The sequence below is a fragment of the Lissotriton vulgaris genome, chromosome 4_1, assembly GCF_964263255.1.
Source record: "Lissotriton vulgaris chromosome 4_1, aLisVul1.2, whole genome shotgun sequence".
NCBI classification, from domain to species: Eukaryota; Metazoa; Chordata; class Amphibia; order Caudata; family Salamandridae; genus Lissotriton; species Lissotriton vulgaris.
In genome coordinates, this window is record NC_141691.1 from 1,741,944,753 (window position 1) to 1,741,972,295 (window position 27,543).

The 27,543-nt window shown below is 45.9% G+C and overlaps 1 protein-coding gene across 2 annotated transcripts in view; it reads right to left on the reverse strand.

Moving 5' to 3' along the window:
* Window positions 1-27,543, reverse strand: part of NIPAL2 (NIPA like domain containing 2) — a 590,087-nt gene that overhangs the window by 529,859 nt on the left and 32,685 nt on the right. The gene's annotated exons all lie outside the window — the stretch shown is intronic.

Genomic DNA, 27,543 nt, shown 5'->3' on the forward strand with positions numbered 1-27,543 from the left:
CTATTCTAACTCCAGGGGGTGCAACAGTAGGTTAAGTGTTGGATAGTGTAAGGGTACTATGCGTTGTGATGGTATGCGCTGTAATGGTATGCGTTGTAATGACTGCGTTGTAATGACATGCGTTGCAATGGTATGCGTTGTAGTGTCATGAGTTGTAATGGTTGCGTTGTAATGGCATGCGATGTAATGGATCTTGCGTTGTAAAAGTTTTGTTGTAATGGTAGTGCGTTGTAAAAGTTGCGTTGTAAAGGTTGTTTCCCGCTTGTGCTATGGTGGATCACTGGGGTAGATGCTGTCGCAAGAGATCCGCAATGGTGGGGAAAGTCATAAATGTATGAGGGACCACGATTAATCTGTCCGATCTGAACTGGTATTTCAAGGAGAATGGAGTGCTTCACTGATCACTACCACAAAGCAACAACTACAACAAATCAACCAATGCCACCACACTACCTGCATGTGCATATCCCTTTTAATGGTCCGCCTACTCCACTAAGTATTTGGGAGCGTTCTTACATAGAAATAGGGAGCAAGTAACCCGACTGAATTTTGGTCCTGCGGTCGAAATGCTCGCTACTCAAATTGAACGCTGGATCCTGCTTCCCCTAAAGATGGCCGGTCTGATAACCATTATAAAAATGGTAGTTCTCCCACGATTCCTGTACCTCTTCACAAACATACCCATACCCTTAACTAAAGCCTTCTTTTCTACACTCAGAACCCTACAGCTGAAATTAATTTGGCTGGCCGATGACGAGTCATCTGGAACACCCTAACACTCCCCTATGATCGTCGCAGTTTCGCAGTCCCCGATTTTCGGCTGTACTTCCTGCTGGCCCAGGCATAATTTGCATACCACTGGTTCCATCCCGATGCACGCCTGCCCTACGCCAGACCTGACATATCCTACACCCCCTGAATGCACTATTGCCACAGGGCATTAAACTGGACTCCAATGGCCTTCAGACCTTATCTACCGCCATGCTGGGCCAGGCGGAAACTTAGCGCACATTGGGCTTTAATTTCTTATATTCACAGACCCTCCCCATTCTCCTGAATCCTTGGCTACTACTCACTACTGAAAAACTAGTACAGAGCACCCTACATAAATATGACCTTCATTCCCCAGGGGATGTGTTTCTGAATGGTCACGTCTTACCTTGCAACCCCGATATGAAACATTCCACCACCCACTTCATGGATACATACATTTTTAACAGACTCCACTGCACACTACGTTCTCGTGCCCCCTCCTACCCGCTAGCCCAGATGACTTCACGCCACTTACACTCTTTCGATAACAGAACCCAATGGTTCCCATCTCATTGCTAAACTCTATTGGGAAATCATGGTCCGAAATGGAGGGAGTGTGAGGGCGGTGGGCAAGGGATTTGGAACACCCGCTCTCCGATAAGGACTGGGCTTTTTGCTGCGCTCAGACAAAGTTGATATCCTCCAATCACCTACATAAACTTCTGCACTTTCGACTCCTACACAAAACCTATGTCACCCCCAGCAGACTGGCTCAGATCAACCCTTCCAGATCCACTCTGTGCCCCAGGTGCCACGTCCCAGACATATGCAACCTCTTAGGCAATATCTTCTTACACTGGCTCCTGACTCCCCGATCTTTCCCCTCAGGCACCCCTCAATGCCCCTCCCACGGTCGGCCCCAGCCAGGACACTGACACGAAATGTTTCACACTATGCTCTATTGCCCCTCCCCTCTGGGTCTCACACCTATGGCATATTATTTGACTTCTTAAACACTGTCTGCTATCCCGCTATATCTTACTGTTCTTATTTGAAGGTGCTTTATCTATGCAACAATTACGGCAATATCTTTCATTGCAATGTATTACCATCCCCTTATTTCTGTTACCCCCTGCTTTCTGTACTGCTTAACTGAAAACTATTAAATAAAGTTATAAAAAATAAAAGTATATACTTTGGGCTCAACAGTCCTTTTTTCTGGTTCATGTTTTTTTTTTTTTACTTTAAAGGGACTGGTAGCTGAGCTTCAGGGGAGTGATCCACTTGCAACAAAGGTTTTACCTAAACAGTTACTGAAGCATTAACCTGCATGACTACCTACCGATGTACGAAGCGGCACTGCTACACTCCCCCGATGAGCTCCTAAAAGTTTATATTAGGAGTAACTCTGAAGCAATGAACTGCAGCTTAAGAAAGAACTCGTAGTGAGAAATGCTTTGTGGGGGCACTCATAAACTTCAAGGTGGCCTTGGACAGCACTAACAGTCACGTGCTGCTTAATGGTACTAAGAACTGAATTTATCTGTACAACTAAGTGGAAAACATAGTAGATTGGAAAGACATTTGATGGAATTGTTATAACTTTATCTGATGACAGAGTTTTACCTGGGACACTGTGAATGAGACTGTTGCTGGAAGGTAACAATGCTTTACTACATATCATATTGCTGTGTCCTAAATACTATGCTGCTAGCTGGTAATAGAAAAGTTGCACCTTGTATGAATTTTTTTAAATTGTGTTTTAAATATTACTGTTTTAATAGAATGTTTGAGAACTGTTAAAAAATTTGAATAGAAAATAAAAATAACATTTAAATCTTCCTAAGAGTTTTCTGAGTGCGGAAAATGACATGCAGGCAGCGTGTTTTATAAAAGCAGGGCGCTGTCAACAAGATTTTTGGGCAGACCAAAGGGCACATTTACATGTAATTGAAGGGTAGCTAAAAGACGATGTTTGGGCAAGACGTTTGGGTACTATATAAAACTTTATATATAAATAAATAAATAAAGATGGAGATTGTTGGTGAAGGGAGGGACGTTTCCTTCTATCAGGTAAATATTGTATCTAGCGGCATACATTTTTTGTGTATATGTAAAAGACGCAAGCTCTTACAAGGTATGTCATGGAAGGGCTGTGAAATCTCCAAGGGCCAGATGTACTAAGACACTTTGCAGTCACAAAACCATCAATTTGCAAATTCAGAGGGTTTGCAACTTCAAAATGGCTTTTTCCTATGTTCAAAGTCCATTTTGTGATTTGGCAAAGGGTTAACGAACGGCGTAATTGATTTAAAATGGATAGAGAATTGCAATTTGCAAGGGGTGTTTTTAGGTTGTCCCTTCCAAGTTGGGATTCCGTATAAATAACTTAGGACTGATATTAATAATTCTAAATATTGAGCATTCACTTTCAATATTTATGATTATCATGATCTTTATTTTTCTTAACCATTGGCATTATGTATGATCCATTGATGACCAAGGCCCTTGGGAAATGAATAAGGAATAGCATCAGATATCAAGGAGTAGTGTATCCGAGTAAATTACAGTTTTGCATCTGTATGGAAGTGCAGAAAATAAGGCTCAAGAAAAATTAGAACAAAGCTCTTAATTCACCTAACATTCTTGGGATGGGCCTCCTGCCCCTTCCTCCAGGCAAATGCACATGTCCTGTGCCACTCCTAGTTTTCATTTCAAGATGGTGTCATTTCAACGTTCTGCCACTTTACTTGTCTACCATGGGATCTTCACGCACTCCTCCTGCTTTGCACATAGTTTACTTTTGCACAAAATCAAATACATAGGTAATTGAGAACAGAGCACAGTTTCTGCACATGCAAGTTGTTCACATTTCTTGGCGCAAACCCACAAAAATTGAAAATTCTCCTCAGAAATGTGGCACTAGGGGTAGTACAACAATTCAGGTTGCTTAGTTTGTTACAATACACGTACACTTTGGCCTTAGGGTGGACACCTGTCCGTAATTTCCACTGACCGTTCTAAATTGAAGCCCAATGTCCATTGTTCTTGATGACACTTGTAAACAATGTAGTTTGTCTGTAATTTCAATGATCCAACCACAAGTCTATGAGTCCTCTTCGGCCGACCAAACCCCCAATCGCCATCCCCACAACCTCCAGGAATGTTGTTCCCAGATCTACCATTGATGACCCCTGCTGTGCGCTATTTTTCGCTGCCCCGTTGCTCTCGTTAATGTACCTTTTTTGCATCTTACTGTGTGCGCCTTTCTCTACGAATTGCCCCTCACCATCTCTGAATTATGCCTCTGTGTGATCTTCAATACACTGGAAATATTGACCTGCTTCCTGGACAATGCTGGGCCTATATTAAGCTAAGCATTTGATTTAGTTGCACATTTATCAATAGGTATTTATCAATTACCACTTGCGCGATGTGACCTCTGCCTGCTTTTTTTAAGCTTTGATTACCTGCACCTAGGATGAAATGCTCAAAAGCATTATTATGACTCTTGTGGTTCCAATTTAGGGCACGAGAAGTAGGGAGCGTCACCAGGTGATTCTGCGATGGAAAACTGATAAAAAAGCAAGGGAAGGGGTATGTATATGCATGAAACAGAGTTCCAATAAAATAATTATTTTGTAGATTTGTATAGTGCATACTTGGACCGTTGGCACCACACCACTGTACAAAGTAAACAGAACAAAACTTGACTTACACAAACAAGCATTAGCAAAGCCAACAGTTCTCGTCTATACAAGGCATTAGCTTTGTCAATATTTTTTTAGCCTTGTGGTGCAGCATGGCTGAAAGTTAAAAGAAAACAAGCATTGGCATAGCCAATAGGTCTTGCCTTTGGGACTTTATAAGTGTTTAGCCATGCACCTTCAGAGCACGTGTGGCTCATATAACACGCAGTTATCCAAGTGCCAAACGTATGCATCTGGATTGGCAAAGCAGGATATGGCAACAAACTGGACTCTATATTTCCGGCGTATGGCATTTCTCCTCTTGTAGTCACAGGATCACATCTCAGAATATTACCTCGGCTTTGGGACAGCAAATACATCTGGGCCATAGTTATTTTTGGGCTGAGGAGGGATCCAGTCCACTAGCTGGAGTCAATGAAGGCAGCTGAGGCATGAATTGCAAGGATAACTGCAAAACTATGTGAAGAATAACTTGGGATAAATGCAAATTGCAAAGATGTGTGTGAGTGGAAGCGCTATATGAACTGCACGTACACACTGGCTTTCGAAGCCCCTAGAATCACAGAAAGAGCTTTTGCTGTTGATGCTGGGACATCTGAAGAAGAAACTGGCAAATGTGAGGAAGAAACAACTACCATGTCCTTTCCTCGACTGACATTTAACGGACAGTCCAACCTCTCTTATTGAGACTACAGGATCAGTTCTGGTAAGAGCGGAAGGTCCAGTCGGTTTGGTCCAGCCAAGACAGGTCAAACAACAGGCATTTTCACTCATTTGTCACTCCCAAGACGAGGAAGGTACAACGAGGGGGGAGGAGAGAGAGAGAGAAACATGAAGGTGTGTGATCTTGTGTAATGTAATTGGGCGCTCATGTAAGGCGCTCCAAAATCTTTCAGTAGAGTTTGCGCTATATATTAAAAAACACTCCAGAAAAGCGAGAGTGACCGGGAAAGAGAGAAAAAGGGAGAGAGAGGAATGAAGAGATAGAGATATCGGGGCAGTAAGTGAGAGACCAAGGGAGAGAGATAGAAAACAAGCCCGCAAGTGGTGCGTGCGTGTGTGTTTTTGCATAAAGTGCAACTCCCAATTCTTCTCATGACTTTACACATGGTGGCTGAGACTGGTTTGAAATTCAACAGCGCATGAATGTGAGACTGCAAGGGAGCGGCTATGCAGCAAGTATCAGGGAAGAAGACAACTTGTGTGTGGGAAGTAATAGATGTGGGCAAAAGAAAATTTTAAACAGCCTGCTGCAGTATAGAGGCAGTGGGGTGGGGAGAGTGGAGGCCAGCAGAGTGACGCGATCTGTGGTGGGAGAGGTAATTGAAGCGCGCGAGAGAGGCACGCAAGGCTTAATGAGCCTTGAAAAAAACCTACATGGCGGATGTGCGCGTGCACGCGCACGTGCACGCAAGCTTGAGGCCAGTGGTAGCACTTTAAAAACCCCCTTACTAAAAGTCGAGCAGCAGCGCATGCGCTGCTCTAGGCTCAATCTAAAAACAGCTTTGATATGGCCAGTGATAGTCATGTCCTAGCACTTTTAAAAAATATTACTGCTGGCGGGTGGAAGGATTGGGCAGGATACAACATGGAGGGTGTTGGAATAAAAGCCCTATGACATGGCCAGCAGTGTACGCGTCACAGTGCTTTTTTTATGATTGGGCTATCATGAACAAAAGATTGAGGGAGGGTAAGGTCAAGGCAACATGGACAATGTAAGAGGGAAGGGCAAGTGGGAGAAGGGAAAATCAACCCGGATAACAAATGAAGGGTGGGGGGAAAGACATCACAGACCTTGAAATATGAGAGGGAGCCAGCTGAAAAAGACGCACTCTGGTAGAGTTCATAAACCCAAAGAAAAAAGTAGCATGTAAGAGATGAGAAGTGTAAGGACACAAGTAATGTGTCCATGCTTCAGGTCATTGAAAACACATAAAGTGAAAGAAAAGCACCAGCAGCTGACTAATAAGAACACAACAAATGAGAGTAACAATAAAACTAACCAATTGTAAGCAATGAGCGGTTTCCAATCTCAATGACATAAGGTCTTGAAGTAACAGTGCCTACTTTGGCTACAAGAGACTTGAAAAAGAAAGTATTATAGGAAGAAAGCAACCTTGTAGAGAGGGTATGTTAGTAAACAAAATAAACTTTTGTTTCTCTCTCTTCTTATTTTGCTTCTCTCTTTGTATTGTGTGCCTCTCTCCCTTTGTATTGCTCGTCTCGCCATATAATGCATATCAGAAATACTGAACTGTTTCCTAGACAGTGGGGAGCTTATATTAGCAAATGTGCAAATAAACCAAAGACATTCCAAATAGCACTTATGGGATGTGGCTTCTGTCTGCTTCATTTGAGTTGTATTGCCTGCAGCTTGGGTGAAATAACATTTAGTCAGAGGCGGAATGGACGCAAGCTTTATTAATGTTATTGCTGTTTTAGACCATTTAAAGCACAAAAAGAAAGATGTGTCACGTGGAGATTCAGAAATGGGAAAAGGTTGAGATGGAGTCGAAGGTGTATGTGCTTGAAGCAAATTTTCATTAAAATGAATTATCTTGTATTTTTGTTCAATGCAACCTTGGACCCCAGCATCGTAACGCTGTACACTGTAAAAAGAGACAACCCATATGACTAACACAAAGAAAAAAGGTATTGCAGTAAAGAAATACCATTGTGGGTACAGTACTGTAGTAAACAAATCAATGCAACACCTGCTCCACTATGCGGCTAACGGCAGATTGAGAGATGCCATGTGCCACTGAGAGGGGTCAGTGAGACAGTAAGGCACAATTGCTAACAGTGTGGATAGCAAACTGAGTGCTTTCCCCAGTGAGAGTGTGGGGCCGGACCTGGCGTCGGGGGTTTCCTGGGTGGATTGGAGGCCGTCGGGGTGGTTAGGGTGGGGAGGTGGGGGGGGGGGGGAGGGGTTGAATGTAGGGCGATTTTCACCTAAGGGCCAGACTGCCCGTAGCGGGTCTTTCCCCGGTGGGCCGCCAGGGTTGGGGCTGATTTTAAGACCCCTGGGGGCAGTTTTTGTTACCAGAGGCAGTTTTTGTAGCATAGCTGCAATATCGGCCAGCTGCAACAAAATGAAAAGCGGCACAAAGCATTTACCTAGCACACCCCCGCTGCCCATTTCCCCCACGAGGACCGACCAAGCTCTTTGCCTGGGCCGGTTTCTGTTTCGAGTCCGACCCCGCCTAAGGAGGCCGATTTTCACCTGGTGGGGCCGCTCTCACTGGAGGCTTAGAGGGAACACAGTTATTCCAGCAGCGAAGTCCAATGAAAATACAAGCCTCAGAGCAGCCGAACGGAGCTGCCTGAGACTGACTATGCAGTGAGGAGGCTGGTCTGACAACATTTGCCAGGGCTGCTTTTGGCTCCCTGCCCTGTCCTGAGTGAGAGTAACTATGGACAGTATGCTCACATTAAGTGTATTTAATTAGGACGGTGGCTTCCTTTTAGTCCTCCTGTCCTTCATGTGTTGAATTCTTGTTTTATGTTTTCTTCTACCTAGCATGTGTTAAAGGGGCCACTCAGAATAAGGAAAGCCTCTCTTTACTCTGTCTTGCATTGCTAACAATGGTCACCCAGAATGTTCCTTTGATGACAGCTTTGGTCAACTTGTATTTTGAGACATACTTTGACATCATTAACTGGATGGGCCCTTTAACATCATTGTATCTCCCATATGTTCATGCAGTACACTAATGTAGCACCCATGCTTGCTGGTATGTGCATGCACTTTTCACAACTCTTTATGGCTGTGCCAGTCAAGTACCACCTGACCCATGATCACTTAGCAGGACACTTGGCATGCATGTAGCCACTCTGCCAGCATGGACATATCAGACGATATTTGTTAAGGAGGATGAGGGATTATGAATCGTGGAGTACATTTTGGAGGTTTAGGTTCCATAACCCACTCTTTTGAAACAGGCCCTTATGATAAATATCACTCAGTTAGATATTGAGCATATGAGGTCTGATACTGTGTCATACTGTACAGGAGTTCAAACCCCTTTACCACCCTGATAGTAAGCCTTGACTGCCCACAATTGGACCATTTGGAGACAAACGTTGTCAAAGTGAAAAACTCCATCAGCCAAATGACATGAAATAGTTTTAGTACCTGAAAAATCAATGGTAAATTACAGTATACTCTACAGATACTGCCTAAGAACTACCTACTGCCCGAGGACCTAAAGAAAAGTTCTCACGATCTGCTTCTCATATTTCTCATTGTATACAAATATTGGAGGGGGGCTTCGAAAGAGCCACAATGCATGTGTGAAGTTCTAATACAAACATTTTGACAGGTACCCTAACTAGGTGGACAATTCATTGAGGTGGGCAGACACTTCCACAACACTTAACCTGTAATTCTGGTGTTACCACTCTACCTAAAAAAACTACAAATTAGTTCTTAATTATAAATCCAGCCAAATTCAAGATTCACTGAACTTTCCCTGCAAATGTAATCCCTAGGCCATTCCATCAAAATCACTGCCACCCCAGTTTAGTGAACTGCCTGGAAAATGCAACCAGGAGACATGTTTGATTTGTTCAGAATTCAGTCCATCCTTTGACATGGGTCCTGTGCTCACTGTGCCACTGAATTCAAGCTAATCTGTCTGACATGGGGTGATATATCTGGCTGATGAGGGGTGATACTCCGAAACCGGTTCCAGGATGCATGATTTAGGCCCAGGGATGATCTGGTCTGGCAGTGCAGGTTGGACTGTTGCCATGGGGAGCAGGGTCAAGACTGCTTTGCAAATGGCTGGGTCCAAACTGCGGAGGGGTTGTGAGCAAAAAACAATTGGAATAAACCCAGATCTGTGACTGGGGGTGAATGTTTGATTTGTTCAGCTTCAGTCCATCAGCTATTCTTTTTACACCATGTCTATGAGGCATAGGGTAGGGGCCTCTACTCCCCTAGGACTCACAACCATGGTCCGGTGCTGCGAGGCCCAGGAGAGGGGACCTAGTATAGGGGAGCCCTCTACCATTGACCTCACAACAATAGTGTAGAACAGCAAGTCCAGGGGAAGCGTGTTTCCTCCAATAGACCACCTCACCATGATCCAAAGCTGTGAGGCCCTTGTGAGTGTTGTTCCTTCCTCTGACCTCAAAGCTATGATGTTGGGCTGCAAGGGCCAAGGGATGGGGCCCCATTGTCCTGGGCTGCACATCCATGGTCTGGTGCTGCAAGACCCAGGGAAGGAGAGTCCCCTTTCCTGTGCCTCACAGACATGATCCCCAGCCATCACTGCAAGAGCCAAATAGGGTGGGCAATTTTCCATTATCACTTTACAGGACAATTTATGACTTTGGAGAAACACTGCACATGTGGAGACACATTTTTGTGCAGAGACTTCAGATGATGTTTATTGGGGAGCAGGGGAACTAAGAGTCACATAGCAGATTTTTGGGGTTTCATTCTAAATCTCCCCTCTAAAACAGGTCATGTTAAAAGATAACTTAGCTGGCGATTGAGTTGATCAAGCGTGAATACCCTTAATACCATATTTGAGTTAATCCCTGTACCACCTTCCGGAGTAAGCCTTGACTGTTCACAATTGAAAACTTTAAGCAACAAGTTCAGAAAATGCAATCTGGTATTCAAACAGAATGAAATAGTCTTAAGCTTTGAAACACCAGTGGCAAATATCAGTATCTACCATGCATAATGCCCAGTAAATACCCACTGACACAGGACCTGGTCCAACTGGTACATTTTAACCATGGAACTAGGATATTTGACATCTAATCCCAGTTTTATGAAGGGAATAATCACCATGTGCTAAAGCTAAGCAGGGCCGATAACAGAGTGGCGATTCCCTGGGAGGGGCAGCCCCTTCGCCTTGCCATCAGATCCACTCACACCCCAGCTGTGGTCTAATGGACTAGTTGGAGATATGGAACCAGGAGACATGTTTGTTAATGCTGGCCTCCCATTTTGTTAAACTGTGCACTCTTGGGCAATCGCTTTTCTGAATGTATTACCAGGGCCATTGGAATTATGCGATTGTGCGACTCCTGCATTTTTTATGTAATTATAGATTTGCGCGTAGTCCATCATTTGCTGCATAGTCTGCAGGTTTTAACAAAAACTATTTTTGGTATTGGCAAGAAGCTCTGTCGTCCCCTAAGGAGGTCATAATCTCATCAAAGCTGTGACTGGTGCAACTAAAGATACTACATAGAGTACATTTGGCAAACACTGTTCTGGATGGGGTATAGGGAGGATTCCAGATGTAACCGAGGGTGTAACCAGGAGGGGACCTTTAAACATACCATTTGGAACAGTGTGTATATTCAGGTTTACTGGGCAAAAGTGACTCAATGCATGCCAAATGTATATTGTAAGCAAGTAGAGCCCAGGATAAAACTATGTATTCTGAATGTATGGGACCCCACAGATTTGACAGGAAAACGAAGAACCTGGGTGGCAGTGGGACTGATGATAGCTAAGAGAAACATTGCCAAACGATGAGGGGGGCGACTGAGACGCCAACATTGAACGCATGAAAAAAAGACATGGACTGGTGCATGGTAGTGGAGAAGACGGTGTATGTGTCACGTGGCTGTCCTAAGAAATGGTCACAGATTTGGGATAAATGGAACGAATATAGATGAAATATCTGTGAAACCCCCTAGTAGCGAGACACTCTGCACGAGGGATAGAATAGGGGAACATTCATAAGTTATAGATAATAATGTATAAACACGCTGAAATGTATCATATAGATATTGTTAAGTTTGATATGTACTTGTAACTATTGAAGATGTCAACAATAAAAAGAATTATAACAAAAAACATATTTTTGTTTCTCGATCAAATAGTTCAAACATTCCTAATAACACTACAACACGTGTTTCAGCGCAGTTGAAGATCCTTGGCAAAGATAGATTGGTTACCTTTCTGTTGCTTAGTGCTTCATTTGGATGCTAAACTGGTACTAATTAAGTGTAACCACGCCCAAGCAGTGTTAATAGGTGCAAAAACTACAATATAGTGAAGTAACACTATCATAAAATGTGGCAAATTACGCTGCATAATGTTTTTTCCTGGTGCATAATTTACTCATCCCGGACACATAATATGATACTCCCCTGCCACATAATTCCAGTGGCTCTGCTCATTACTCTGCTGCTCCCTTTTTGGCAAAATTGAGAGTATTTTGATTCAAAGAAAAAAATGATTGTCACCAAGATTTTAAAACATTTACTTAATAATTTCTGAGAGAAGGGTGGTGTCCAGTCATATGTGTCACCTAAATGCAGTACAGTGTTAAACATATAGCCTTTGTACCAAATAGCAGAGTACTGCAGTTCTGGGTCTACTAATTTAACAAATTGTTTGATCCTTGGCAAATACCGCTCTCCTTGTGCCTTATCCATTAATCTGACGACACAGCAGCACTTTGAAATAGGCTTAATGTGAGAATAGTACACCAAGGGCGTACTCCCTGGCTCTGGGTCAGCTCAAGGTCGACTGTGAACCACAAGTCCATAGACAGCTGAGCTTTCATGTGATTTCTGCCCGGACCCCTCGGTCTAACCAGGATGTGGCATTACTGCCAGCGCTGCCAACTTTGAAACTGGAGAAATAGGTTCCAGTCTTGCTGTCAGCTCAAGATCCTGTGATTCTGGGCAAAACATTTTATCTCGAAGTGCCATAAAAAGATTGTGTCCTTGTGTAATGTAACTGGTGCTCATGTAAAGCGCTCCAATTCCTTCGGGTTACGTTTGCACTATACAAGACTGCAAAAAATGAGTTTCATTCCTCATTCGAGGCTGTTTGCATCTAGGGTTACCACCTGGCTGGGTTATTGTCCCATTCTGTTCTGTTTCATATCCTGGCCAGTACAAAAATAAGCAAATCACCTAAAGCCGTAATTTTGAGCACTTCTCTGTACATAATCAAACGGGAAATATAAACAGAAAACACATTTAAGCGTGTTCTAGAGCTGTGTTTGATCCCTGAGTAACAATTAAGGTAAACAAAGACAGAAACGTCTTTTTTACAAATGAATACATATGATTTTCTTTAAAGTGCTATATAGTATTGTTTCCCGGCCTTTGCTTACTCCTACAACAGCAACAAATGGCCTGGATTTTTCTCTTGGAAAAGTGGCAACTCTATTTGCATCCCAATAATAAAAGGTGATCCTAAACCTGCATGGCGCAGGACCCCTATTGTGCACAATGCCCCCGCGCAGACACTGACAAGCATCTCTTTCACCTGCATGGAGCAGGGCACCTCCTGTGTAGCAATGCTCCCTCCCAGACACTGACAAGCATATCTTTCATAAGCATGGCGCAGGACGCCACCTGTGCCACAGCACCCTCGACCAACACTGACAAGCATCTCTTTCACCTGCATGGAGAGGGCCCCTCCTGTGCCGCAACACACCCCTCCAAGACACTGATAAGCATCTCTTTCACCTGCATGGCTCAGGGTCCCTCCTGTGCCATAGCACCCTCTCCCGGACACTGACAAGCATCTCCTTCAGAGCTCATCAGGGCTGAAAGAGTGAGAGTTACTTGTCCTTCCGAAGGGCCGTCACTTATTGCAGGCTGCACAACACATTCCTGCGAGGCCCAGGAGAGAAGTGCCCCTCCTCTGGGCATGCACTGCTGGAGCATAGTGCGAGACCCAGGCCAGGGGGGTGGACACTGGCGCGAGGCCCCATGTGTGTCGGCTGAGCGTGGGTCCGTAGGCAGCTGCCCATGCCTAGCCCTGGCACTACTTGGAACCAAAGAGAGACAGAGAAGAGCTGACCTCGCAAAAACTATGGACTAGGTGTGAAATTGGCACAAAACACTGCCTGGCTGCTGCTGTCCTACCCATTGCAAAGACCTGACTCGTCCAGTAGCTGTGCATCCTCCTAAGGTCTGGGAGGACTGTGCAGTGCTATCACAACCTTGCACCATCTCCCTTGGGGTGGAGGAGCCACTCTCCTGCAGCTGCAGGCCCCGACCACACTTGTCCAGTACTCCGTATTGCTGACCATGGGGTCCACCAAGAGAGCTTCTCCCCAGAAGGAGGTCACCATGGTTGTATGAGGTCAGCTCCGTCTCTCCAGCAAGTTTCGAGACACTAGACCCTCCAGGAGCCTCACAGCACCAATACTCTGAGCACTAGAGCATTTGCAGCAAACAAGGCTTGTTGAGTGTCTAGCTCAGACACCACCAACCCCAAAAGTGACGGCAATGAGGGACTTCAGGATCAAAGAGGTCTGCACCAAGAGTGACCTTGCTGTCCTGTTTTCTTCCCCTCTCCAGGTCACCTAAGTAAAGTGAGAGCCAACGCAAGCGACCCAACGAACAAAACACCTCAGCACCCGAGCCCCATAGCCCGAGTTCACCCATACCGACCATGTCCCATTGCCCCAGAGGGCCTCAAGAGCTGAGCCTCTCTTTGGGTCCTGCCAGACTTGTCCCTGAGTCCCCTCTTGCAGCCTTTCTTTTACAAGTACTCTGCCATTGACTTGAATGAGTAGCGCTCAAGGCTAGCAACGAGACCAGCACCTCTGCACCTGCATTCACTAGGGCTAGAAAAACTGAACGGCTGGTTGTTTCTTTGACCTTCCCCCTTAAGTCCCGAAAGGCACCCTCCAGAAATGCCTGCAAGTATATTTATATATAATCAAATAAGGATGACTCGGTCTCGGTTTTATTTCGGGCCACTATATTTTATTTGTAAGAGCCCTACAGCATCTAAATAAGCTTCTTCTTAGATGCCTGCATTGATTCACAATAATTTCATCATAAAGCTTGAATACATTTATACAGTTTCAAGTCTTGACACACCATGATACATATAATAATCATATATAACTGGAAAAATTCAAATCTAAACAATAATGTGTAAACAAATTAATATCAATGCGCTTCATACTGTTCAAAATTTACATTTGCAGTGAGAACACCAGTACTGTTTTGAAAAAACTGTCCGTCCTATATGGTAAATCTTTCTGTTTTAGGACAGAAATCGTGGGGAACGCGCTTCCAAATCCGATAAAAAATTGTCGGATTTTTCATCAAGACTTTACTGGGTACCTATTGGAAAATAAAAGGGGGAATATTTAAGTATTTTTGGCCGTCACCTATTAAGTTATTGCATACTTTCAGTATGGAGATAAAACAAGGGTTACCTCTGTCTTTTACAATTACTTTGTTGCGGTGTCTTTGTGGTTGTAGCGCTTTTATTGGGGAAAACACCTTTCGGTATTAGGTATATTTATGCAGTCTATGTTTCTCCCATAGGATAACATTAACACGCCAGCTGCCCAAACCTAACAAACTTTATTTGAGCATTTTTCTGTTTTACTGTAAAATCCTATCTTCGGAAGTACTTACCTGATTTCGATGATCAAGGTGGCTAAAATTGGTCTTGGATTTTCTTCTTGAGTGTGTGTCTCATTTATTGGCTTTGTGTGTACAACAAATGCTTAACGCTACCCTCTGATAAGCCTAAACTGCTTGACCACACTACCACAAATAGAGCATTTGGGGCCCGATGTAGGTCACCAAATACCGGTCGGTAACGGCCGAATTCGGCCTTTACCGACCGGTATTTGGTGAATGAGATGTAGGGGGCTATATTTTACAGAATCAGTAAATTTACGGATTAGCTAAATTTACCGATTCTGTAAAATACCGAACCGGTAATTTTACCGATTCGGAAAATTCCTGATGTAGGTAGCACTGTTCCAGTGCTACAGGCCTTTCAGATTCGGTATTTTACCACCCAATCCAATTGGGTGGTAAAATACCGAATCCAGGTGCGCATGCACATGTGTGCATGCACACCTATGCCATGTGACAGACAGACATGCCCTTAGGGCATGTCTGTGTGCCACATGGCACACATGCCTGTATTTGGGGTGCTAGAGGGTGTCAAAGTGACACCCCCTGCACCCTTGCTGGAATCGGTATTTACCGAATCTGTAAATACCGATTCGGTAATGCCCATTGATTCCTATGGGCTTCAATGCCCTTTGGAATCAATGGGGATTACCGAATCGGTATTTACAGAGTCGGTAAATACCGAATCTTAACGATTCGGTATTTACCGATTCTGTATTACCTACATCCCCCCCCCCCCTCTATTTTACCACTTCTTAAATACCGATTCGGTATCATTCGGTATTAAAGAAGTGGTAAAATAAAATTACCTACATCGGGCCCTTGGATCTTTAATTTAGGCCCTCTAAACCAATAAAGGTCATCTGTACTTTTTACATTGGAACTACCACATAAAAAGGTAGGTTCCTACATAAATTAACTCGTATGCATAAGGATGTAACAGAAATATTCTGAAATGGGAAAAGGTTTAAAGGGATGGGCAAGGTTTTCCGCTCAACTACAGATTTTCACTAAAAAACAAGATCATTGCGTTTAGCACATACCTAAAAAGATATTGTAAGATGGAAATTACATTATGGGTAGTATATTATAGTAAACTAAACAATGTTTCTATCTTTCTCTCTCCCTCTGTTTGTCCTGTCTCTCTAACAAGATGGTCCCCTCTGTCTATGTTCTTTAAAAATTTCAATTTAGTGTGGAAAATTACTAATGCAAAAATTAGTAAGGAATTGTTCCCAATCTGTTGCATAACAGCTGTAAAGCAGAAGGAACAGATTAGCTTTGTAACTGGAAATTCTTTACAAATATTCTTGGAAAGTTAGTTTAGGGTGCAGCACTGACTGGTATGACATTTCTATAATTCATGTTTTTTTCAATTTAAATTCCTTCATTTAACCGACAGTATAACATTCTGGCTTCTTATGAATCCAGCAGTATTACATTACTGAACATGCTGGGTGGTCAAAGAATGGTTTGATGCATGGTTAAAGTATGCCTGCAGTCTACCCCTACTGAAAGGTATACTCACATGTTATGTGGAGTGAGAATATCAACTTGCAGGTGTGAAACCTACTTTTCTGTAGTGGTTTTGCTTTCGTAAATAAGGCATTTTTTGAGGATAGTTTTAACTTACTTACTCAAAATTATGTAAAATATGTAAATATATCATGTGAACCAATACGCACAAATCCCTGCAGACCCCATTTGTATTCTGCATGAAGTTTGCGTTTAATAGTCTTTAGTATGAATTGTACTAAAAATGCTGTGTTACATACAAATATGCATTAGATGGCAGCTGTTTTACAGATGGTTCAAGATACTCAAACCTGAGCTGAGGAGGCCAGAGGTGGCTGGGCTGTCCATTTGGAAAGTGGTGAAAGCACTGACCTTTGCAGGATACCAGATGCATCCCCATGCCTGGGCTCTGTCAGCAGGGTGACAGGTACTTAGGAGGGTTCCGAAAATACAGCACGCAATCATAGAAAGTCAGAACATAAATATAAATGTAGAACGCGGAAATCGGCGCGGACCAGATTTGCCTCGGAGTGGAGGAGAAAGGAAAGAAAGACTAAAAGCCCAGCAGCCGGATGGAGGGTTCCTCCGTCCACCGTGTGCCAGACAAACTGGTTCCTGCGTGTTTTCCCAGATCTGAAAAAAACATATTTATTCTGCGCTGTTTTGTTAAATGCCGAGCAGTTCACGTGATGTTTCAAAGGCCCTGCGGAGAAAAACTTTCACTGAATCCTCACCAGACGCTTCCAAGAAGGTGAGGTAATGTATTTGCTCATGTTCTATACATAAAGGAAAGCTCAGTGAATGACGGTAAACGGGATTCAGAAGCCCAAGTGAGACTGACTGTAAGGATAGTTTATAAATATGACTCTCTGTGTTCTAGACATTATATATAAATATGACTCTCTGTGTTCTGGACACCTGCAGGACCAACTTTGGAGAACCCTGCCCTAAACCATTAATAACGCGATTCAACATATGAGACCCTCCTTTACAACATTGAAACCACAATCACAGCTTTCTAGGGTGCAGCAGGACTGCCTGCCCACCATGGTTTTTGTGACACGGACTGACACTTATGACTCAATGTTCGCTTACGGGATCCTTCACCGTTGTAGTGTCGCGGTCTAGCCTCCCGAGTCATGTGACCCGCCGCAAGGGAGGACGTGACGCGGAGAGGCGAGTCGGGTCTGCGGCACGGCAACAAGAAGACCGGCTCTCCCTTACTCCCTATAACCTGCAAAGATAATAAAGTGTAGTTAACCAGCCCCACAGCTTCTGTCCTTGTTTCTGTGGGGGCTGATCCTTTATATTCCACAGTGGCGACGAGGCAGGCAGGGCCGGCCTTAGGCATGTGCAAGCTGTGCACCTGCACAGGGCCACCAAACCCCAGGGGCCACCACGCCAATATATATCCTTAATATAATAATCCTCTTAGGATGGATACATATTTGCGTGGCGGGCCCAGTTGCAGGGATTTGGCGGCCTCCGGCTCTGTTCCACTTCCAAACACCCTGACCCCCCCTCTTCACTGGCCTCTATGCCTCTTCCGGGGCCTCCTCTTCTGGGGTCCTCTTCTGGGGCCCCCTACCTACGCTCCCTGCCCAGGGCCGCCATGTGCCTAGAGCCGCCCCTGAGGCAGGAGTACCTTATCACCGCCCGAACTCTATTCAGGTAGGGGAGAGCCGGCGACCTCCTTAAGGCTTCTCGCGCCCCTCCTGTCTCCTTCAAGCGGCACCTGTATCCTTCAAGCGGCAGCCGCCGTGGCGCATCAGCGGCGCGCATTTCGGCACGCGGCGCATGGCTCTAAGCCGCCTCATTTTTAACGCGCATTTCGGCGCGCGGTGGGGGACCCATGCTCTCCTCTTTGCGACGCGGCCTGCGCAAAGGGACGGCCATTACCAGGCCTACGTGCGTAGGGCACCAACCACGGCAGTGCAAAACCCGTACCCTGGGGGCACCCACCACCAGGCCACATCACAAGGGAGCACACCGTTCACTGCGAGGCTGTGCGCAGTGGTATATTACTCCCAAGCCCACCTTCAGGAGGAGCCAACCCTAGCACGTGGCGATCTTGGCACGTACTTCGGCACGCACTATGCACGCCATCTGCACTTCACGAGGGCCGTGTGCCCTGCCGCCACTCCCACACAAGTGCCCTCAGCTGGCCCCCTCCAACATCAGTTACAACAGGGCCACACAGTTGCCTGTCCACCAGCAGAAGAGGTGCCCCATAGCAGCACTCTGCATCCTGCAACTCAGCAAGAGGTGCCCTCTCACCCCACGCAGGCGTGCACCCCTCCAAGACGGAAGGAATTCTTGTGGGTTCTACGTGCACCGTGAAGTTCCACTGCTGTCAACGCCACACGCACCATGTGTGCCCAAACTTTCTCCTTAACGAATCCTGTGCCTTTTCTGCCTAAACCCAGGGAACCAGCCATGAAATGGGCTGACTGGAAGGGGTATTTCTTGAATTACCTCTCAGCGTTGGAGGACGAAGGCGAGGAGGAATTATCCAGCAAATGGCTGAAGTAGATCAGATCCTACTACATAATCTGGGGCCGGAGGTTCTGTGCGTGTATGACCAAATGGTGAAGAAGGCCATGGCATCGTCCGACGATGATGTTTTCCAACACACCCTTGACGACCTTGACAGCTACTACCAGCCGGTGAGATGCACGGCCATTAAACCGCTTCAATTTCTTCCAAAGAAAGCAAGCGGAATCGGAGTCAGTGGAGGACTATGTAGAGGCCCTCAAGAAACTGGCCATCAACTGCAAGTTTGGCACCCTGCACGACGAACTCATACGGGACCAAATCATCATGCACTCCACCCACACGAGAGTCCTGGGTAAGCGGCAAAGCATCCCTTCCAGAGATCATTGTGATAGTAAAACGAGCAGAGTTATTCAAACGATGTGCTCTCGTGGCCAAGAAAGACACGGCATCACATGTCACGGTGTGCAGAATTACCGACCGGAAAGAGCAACTATCAAAAACCACGACGGACTCCGCCTCAACCCGACAATCTACGTCCAAGGGCAGAGGTCCCAGTCGCGCCCCTCAGGGCAAACAAGGTGCCTGTTACAGATGCGGCAGCCACTCCCACATGGGCAATGACAAAATATGCCAGCGTTCCACGTCAAATGCTCCTTCTGTGGCATCACAGGACACTTAGGCAAGGTCTGCCGCCGGAGGCCCAGAAACGCTGCAGTGAAATACATCCAGGATGCCTCTGATGATCAAGAGGGAGTAGATCTCTCAGATCCAGGCAGCATTCTTTGCATCGAAGATCACATCCTAGGCATAGGTGGAGGTTCTACCAAAAAACCCTCTTTCCAGTTATGCATCGTCGGCATCCACGTCAGCATGGTGGTGGATTCCGGTTCGCCATACATCCAGAAACAGATTTGGGATTGTGACTTCGCCCAAGTGGTGGGATATCATCTTCACCCCACAGACGTCCATCTTGTCACATACATGGGAGAACGGATCCCCATGGTGGGGTTCCGGCAGCTCCGGTTCGAGTTTAAGAGAAGGCACACCACAGCGAAATTGTACGTGGTACAGAAGGGCCCATCGGTTTTGGGTTGGGCAGACGAAGGAGCGCTCGGGATCCAGCTCAACCCCAGCGACACTCAAGTGCTCCTGATGGATGACACGTCCATGCCGTCCTTGCTCCAAGCAGAGTTCTCCACTGTCTTCAACAACTAAATTGGAAAGATGTGCAAGTTCTCCCACAAGATCGTATTTAAAGACTGAGGGGTACTAGTCTCCCACAAAGTCCGGAACATCCCGTTCAACTGTCAAGAAGCAGTACAACTAGAACTTAAGGGCCTAGAAGACAGCGGCATCATTGAACCGATCGATGCGCCCAATGGCTCGCACCTTTGGTCGTGGCGCGAAAACAAAAGGGAAGATTCGCCTCTGCATTGGTCTCCGCGAACTTAACAAAAACATCATTGTGGACAAGTTTCCATTGCCCAAAATAAACAAACTGCTCGTCCAGACCAAAGGTATCAAGTGGTTCTCTACCATCGACCTCGAAGCCGCCTACCACCAGGTATCACTGCACCCGTCATGTAGACATCTCACTTCCTTCATCACACCCTTTGGATGCTACAGGTTCCCAAGCCTGCCCTTTGGGCTCGCATCCGCGGATGCCATTTTCAAAAAACTCATGCACAAGCTGGTCCAAGGTGGCCACTGAGTCCTCTACTTTCAGGATGACATCCTCGTCATGGAAAAATCCAAGGCGGAACATGACAAAATCCTGCACACCGTCCTACACACGCTAGCAGCTCATGACCTCACGGCCAAATTTGAGAAATGCAAATTTGGTCTCCGCAAAGTCACATACCTATGGCACAAGAATCAGCGACACTCATCACCCCCAAATCTGCAAACGTGGAGGCCATTATGTCCGCTCACCCCACCCAAAAACCAAAGACGATGTTCGCTCTTTTCTGGGGCTGGCTGAGTTCTACAGTAAGTTTGTTAGGAAATTTGCAACAAAGACACACAGCCTGCACCAGTTGCTCAAGGAGAAGAATAATTTGTCCTGGTTGGAGGAGACGGAAACAAAATTCTTAGCCATCAAACAAGATATCTGTGAGGCGGTTCCCTTACATGGATTTGACAGCACTGCGTTCAGCATCCGAACCACGGACACCAGTGACAAAGGACTGGGTGCAGTCCTTTCCCAGAGGGCTCCTGATGGCACCGAGACCACAGTGTGGTTTGCCTCGTGCTCCCTCACCCCCAGTGAAGAGAAGTACAGTGTGATCAAGAAGGAAATGCTAGCAGTCATCCAGGCGATGGAGAAATTCCCACAGTATCTGTGGGGATCACGTTTCATGCTCCGCACAGACCACAAGCCCCTGATCAAAGTCCTCACATCCAGCGGCAATGTGACAGCCACTCCACGCATCGCCAAAATGACATTGTGTCTTTTGGACTTTGTCTACGATGTGGAGTACATCCGGGGGACACAGAACAGAGTGGCGGATTTCCTGAGCAGGGCAGCAGCATGGAAGACCCCGTCATATCATCGAATTGGGATAACTACAGCGTTGCCTTTATGATGGATCATGAACACTCCATCAGTGCCCAGGACTGGGCAGAAGCCTACACGCAGGACACAGAACTCTCCAAAGTCAAGTTGTACGTCACGCAAGGCTGGCTGGAGAAGAAGCACACCAAAAGCAACCTCAGGAAATTCTGTAAAGTCCACGAGGTACTCTCCATTGGTGAGGACTCCATATTTCTGCTGCGGGGCGACAAAGTGGTGCCCCCGAAGGCCCTATACAACCGCATTGCCCACATCAACCACGAAGGCCACCTGGGCATCGTAAAAAAGCAAAAAGAGATGCATGAAACTGCTGTACTGGTGGCCTGCCATGGACATCCAAGTGGAAAGGTTTGTGAGGGGCTGCGCCCATTGCGTCAGGGCTGACAAAACTCTCGTCACCCTGAGACCCCCCATGGGTAAGTTCTCCACTCCCAACAACCCCTGGGAGGACTTGTCCATTGACATCGTAGGCCCTGTCCTAGACACCTGGGGTACACCCAAACACCTCATCGTAGTTGTGGACCGCTACTCAAAGTGGGCAGAAGTCGAAATCAGCGAATCCGTGGATTACGACGTCATCATCACCTTCCTCACCACTATCTTCTTGAGGGAAGGAATCCCCAAGTCCATCACCAGCGACAATGGACCACAGTTCACATCAGCCAAGCGGACAGCCTTCACCAAGCGAAACGGAATCCAGATGAAGCGCACTCCAGACTACCGCCCAGCGGGCAACGGCCAAGTGCAACGCTTTAATCGGGTGATCATGGGCTCGATCCAAGCAGCCATCAGCGCCGGTAAGAACTGGGAGCCCGAAATCAGGGTCTACCGAATCACACCCACCCTGACAGGCTACTGTCCGTTTAAGATCCTCAGAGGCAGAGAACCCTTCACCAGGGACAAAAACAGCCTGGATGACCATGAGACTCCAGAGCAAATGGTCACTGACCATTGTCCGCAGCAACACAAAGAAGGCACAAAACATCTACAAGGCACACTACGACAAAAGGAACAGTGTGCATGAAGCATCACTGGTGGAGGGCGATTGGGTCTGAGTCAAAAAGGGCCAACCAGGACTCAAAGGAGACAGCAAGTTCAGTGAGCCCCTGCGGGTCTTAGAAGCATACACCCGCTCTGCCTTGTTGAGCGATGGCAAGGTTTGATCACAATCCAGAATGGCCAAGTGCAACAAGATCCTGCAGTGGGGCATGAACAACAGCGATCTAGATGAAACCCCCAGAGTGCCACGAGACCCGCAGCAACATCTACAGACCCCGCAAGGGGGCAACGGACCACAGTCGGTGCGGATGGACAGTCACCCAGACAGCCGACGCCGTGTCCACTGAGCCAGGACGCAGACAAGGGGGGCATTCCGTGCAAGACACCCAACGCGTTATGGAGAGACCAGGAGGAGGGCACGAGGTCAGATGGACCCCGTGGAAGAAGAGAACAAGGGACCGGAATGCACACCCCTGCAAGAGCCGTGCTGTGAAGCTACCAAAACACCTCAAAGACTTTCAGTTGTGAATCTCTCTCTCCCTCTGTCTCCCTCTCTCTCTCTCTCTCTCTCTCTCTCTCTCTCTCTCTCTCTCTCTCACTCTCTCCTTCTCCCACTCCTGTGGGCCACAGTTACAGTTATGTCTGCCATTGTTAAGGGGGAAGGTGTGTAGTGTCGCGGTCTAGCTTCCCGAGTCACGTGACCCGCAGCAAGGCGGGAGGACGTGACGCGGAAAGGCTAGTCAGGACTGCGGTACGGCAACGAGGAGACAGGCTCGCCCTTATTCCCTATAACCTGTAAAGATAAGAAAGTCTAGTTAACCAGCCCCACAGCTTCTGTCCTTCCTTCCGTGGGGGCTGATCCTTCATATTTCACAACCGTGTGGATCAGTTCAGCAGTACTGCCTGCTCTTGCAGTGCGGCCAGCCCCCCATCTTCAGCCGTACAGCGGGCGCGCTTGCTCCTCTGCTGGAAGCGCAGGCCACCAATGGCCCCAAGCAACAGCCGAGGCCGGTCAGGGATCTGCGTATGGATCACATTTTAACCAAAAGTCTGGTGGACACAGGTTGGCCACTTGTAACCTCTTCAAGCAAGGTCAGCATCTCTCCCTTTGAGTGAAGCAGAGGGTCAGTTCAGATTTACAACTACCAATAATTATCTTTAAAGAACTCCATATTTATGGGTTTCTTGCATCCCGAAACAAAGGTGCCATGTGCCCTAATTCAAGGATGGAAAATGACCCTATGCCCTTCGCTCGGGAAGTAAAAACACCCACATTTGGGCTGCAGAGGGTCCGTCACAGCCCTGGGCCCCTGTACTGCTGCTAGCCGCGCCCTGCTTGCAACACCCCTGTTACCAAATAAATGCTCAGAAGAAATGCTCTAACCTGTTCCCGTTAAAGCTGGAAATCGGCAGCTGTGCTGCACACATTTTAGTGATTCCACAAACAAGACTGGCTTCTATTTCTGCAGGGATTGGTGTTTGCTCATATATATTTGGATAGGTGTACGATGACATCTTTTGATATTTTTTCCTACAGATTGATTATTAACCTGAGACGTGTTTGTTTTTTAAATATATATAATGTAATTGGTGCAAGCTTGAAGCAGTCTCACCTGATATGGGCGTTGGGCAGTCTGCACAGCCCAGTGTGACGTGCACGTCAGCTGGCTCACGCGTCGCTGTTTGCCAGGGGCACGTATGGTAGGTAACTCCTACTAAGCAAAGAGATGTGTCACTCCGAACTTGATCCCAGCTGTCTGTCAAGTACATTTCACTCTCGTAGCACACCTGGACGAGGCTAGGCCCATATTAAAGGTTGTTTGCATTTCTGTTCAGTTTTACCTACTTTCTAAAAAATTGCAAATTCTCTTTTGCATCTATAACAGTATTATACCCACTTTGTAAAAAAAAGGTCACATTCTCACTCGTATATATAGCAGCGTTGTGTCTATACATTGTTATGAACTTATGAACACTTAGGCATGTTATATGTGTGCCTATCGCCTTGGTCACTTTAAAAGATCGGTCAAAGACAACATAAACGACCTCATAAGTTAATTCACAGCCACACTGATTGACATCCAATGCAGCATATTTCTTTGTAGCCTCAAAGTCTGGTAGCAAGATGGCGGGCCAAAAAATTAACAGGGAGAGCAGAGCCGAGCCAAGGGTCTGGCTCAGCTCTTAGAGCCCTGAAAATGTTTCCTATGTAACGTAAAAAATATTATAAAGTCTTTTCAAAATTCCAAACTGTATTTCTTGAACACGTGGAAGCTTTGAAATGAATACGTCACATTATAGCACTGCTCTAAATACTTATTAAAAGAGATCATTTTAGAACCATTAGTGAACTTTGAGGCAAGACAGTTGTCATTTAAACCCTGTAAGTGGCCCAGGTTATATTGGAGCAACAATGTAGTCTATTAAATCAAACACGATAGGTTTTTGTGCAACTGATATTCTGAACTCACATATTAGAAAGTGCTTTCATACGTGATAAGGAAGAAAAACAGAAGTTTAACAAAATAAAATATTTGCCTAAAATCTCACAATTTAAAAAGGGAAGCCACTATTATTAAAGTTTTCTGGTTTCACTTTATACAAATCGGCCACTAACTGGGCATCTATTTGTCGCTCTGTACATTAAGGGTTTGTTTTGACCTCTTTGTGCATTTTTTTGCAATTTCTGTATAGTGCAATCTCAAACCGAAGGTCTTGGAGGGCTTTAAATGAGCATCAGTTACATTGCACAAGGTCACATACATTTTTTATACGCAGGAGGAGATTAAGCAAAGTATCTAGAATCAAAGGATGTTGACCTGAAGCCAAGGCTTGAACCTGCATTCTCAGTTCCAAAGTCGGCAGCTCTGGCCATAACGCAACATCCTAGGTAGATGAAGGAAGGCAGGCAGAAGCCACATGAAAGCTCAGCTTGTTATGGGCTAGAGGTTCCAACAGGACCTCGAGCAGAGCTAGAGCCGGCTTCAAACTCGAGCCTAGCTTAAGCGTTCAGTGGCTCACCCACCTCTACTTGTTTGAGCTGTCAGCAGTGATAGTTTAACAATGCCAGGGAGACACTGTGAGATACTGTTGAACTTGAGAGAGAATGTGCGAAATCCAGAGTCAGACAGAGAAACAGACAAAGATCTGGAGAACGAAAGAGAGGAAATACAGAAATGCAGCTGTGCATTCAAGGAAAGAGAGTGAGTAGAAGCTTAGAGGGTCACATAGGGAGATACAATCAGAAAAAGCATGAAAGAAAAAGTGAGAAAAAAGTGAGAGGAAGGAAAAGACAAAAAGAGGCAGTCAGACAATCAAAAAAGCAAAAGATATAGAAGGAGAGAGAGACATAAGAGAGAGAGAGAACAAGTAATAGAAGGATCCGCAGAGAAACAATCAGCCAATAAAGAGAAAATAACATAGACAGATGAATACACTTTACTTGGGTAATAAACAAACAACAAATATTCATTAAAACCAGAATTTTACACATTATAGTTTGTGTGCCATATCTATTTGTAAAACCGCATCTCTGATAGAAATTTAGTGGTCCTTTCAAGAAGAAATTTCAATGGAAAATGTGCTCTCTCTAAATGACAGTTCACTACTGCATCATGCTATAATCAGATACTTCTGACAACTTGCTCCAAAATGCACCATCCGCTACTTGCTACACTCTTACCACTTTCCTGCTGAATGGGTGTGGATCATTTGCTACATTTGTACTTTCTGTGACACTTGGATTTTTTTCACAGTCCCTATGACTTCAGTGTTGTGACATTGACAGTGTTTGACCAGTTTTTCAGGAAACACTGTCAGATGGTCCAGCTCGAAAAGGCTAGTGTGGGCTACTTTTTCTGTCCGGTTACACCACACAGGACCAAACATTGTCCCACAAACTGAAATCTTCAGGCTGGCTCATGTGGAGTGCCAGACTACCTGAAAGGCCAGTCCAACCCATCATTTTTAGAGAATTTCGGAGGGGGGGGGGGGGGGGGGGGGGGGAAGCGGAGCGAAGTGGTGCTCCACAGAGTTTTCTTCAAACTCCGTGGAGCTACGCGAAGAGGCACTACGACAGCTCCGCCCACCCTTAATTTCTACTGTTCCACAACCAATGGGTGGCCCATTTAGGAAATGAGAGTTGGGATTTAAACTTACATCTGGTGATTTAGAATACAGGGGCTTAACAACTCTCAGAAGCTATATCCTTTAACCCATAAAAGCATGACAGGCGCATGAGCACAACTGGGGATCCCGTAAGGCTTTTAGTCAGTTACAGCACTGGGTGCACTGCCTGTTTAGACGCACAAAAGTTACAGAACATAAAAATCATAAGGTGCAAACCGGCGAGTGGAAGGCCTTAGAACCACTCAGATTGAGTAGATGAACTACCAATTCACTAAATACCTTGGTTGCCGATGCACTCAAAACCACAGTATACAGATTGTTATGTAACAATAAAGCATTGGGTACAGAAATGAAAGTGACAAAAGTTTTTCTTGGAAACTCCAGTGGAAGGGTGATTCGTGGAGTCCTTTAATTACTCATACAGCCAGCCGACACGTGTTTCATCGCACTCACGATTCCTCAGGGCTAAATGGCTGTGTCAAGGTCGCACAGCTGGTGATAATTCCGACCCAGCCGGGCCCGTGACCGTTGGGTTGCAAGTGGTTAAGACAACAGGGTACTGTTCTCTGTGCAATCTTATAGTTATCGATTGCTGTGGTGCCCGGAGATCACAATGTAGTAGATTCGAAAATATCAGGGATGTTGAACAAGGTAATGTTCTTATAGGTATTCTAATGCTGGTTCCTGTCGGATGCGACTTGATAGAACCACGAGATACCCCTGGCCTGTTTCAGAGCGGGAGCGGCGTGTAGCGCGTCCTCTCTCCGGGCACTGTGTTTCTGTTTGTCTTAACCGCTTGCAACCCAACGGTCACGGGCCCGGCTGGGTCGGAATTATCGCCAGCTGTGCGACCTTCTGACCTTGACACAGCCATTTAGCCCTGAGGAATTGCGAGTGCGATGAAACACGTGTCGGCTGGCTGTATGAGTAATTAAAGGACTCCACAAATCACCCTTCCACTGGAGTTTCCAAGAAAAACTTTTGTCA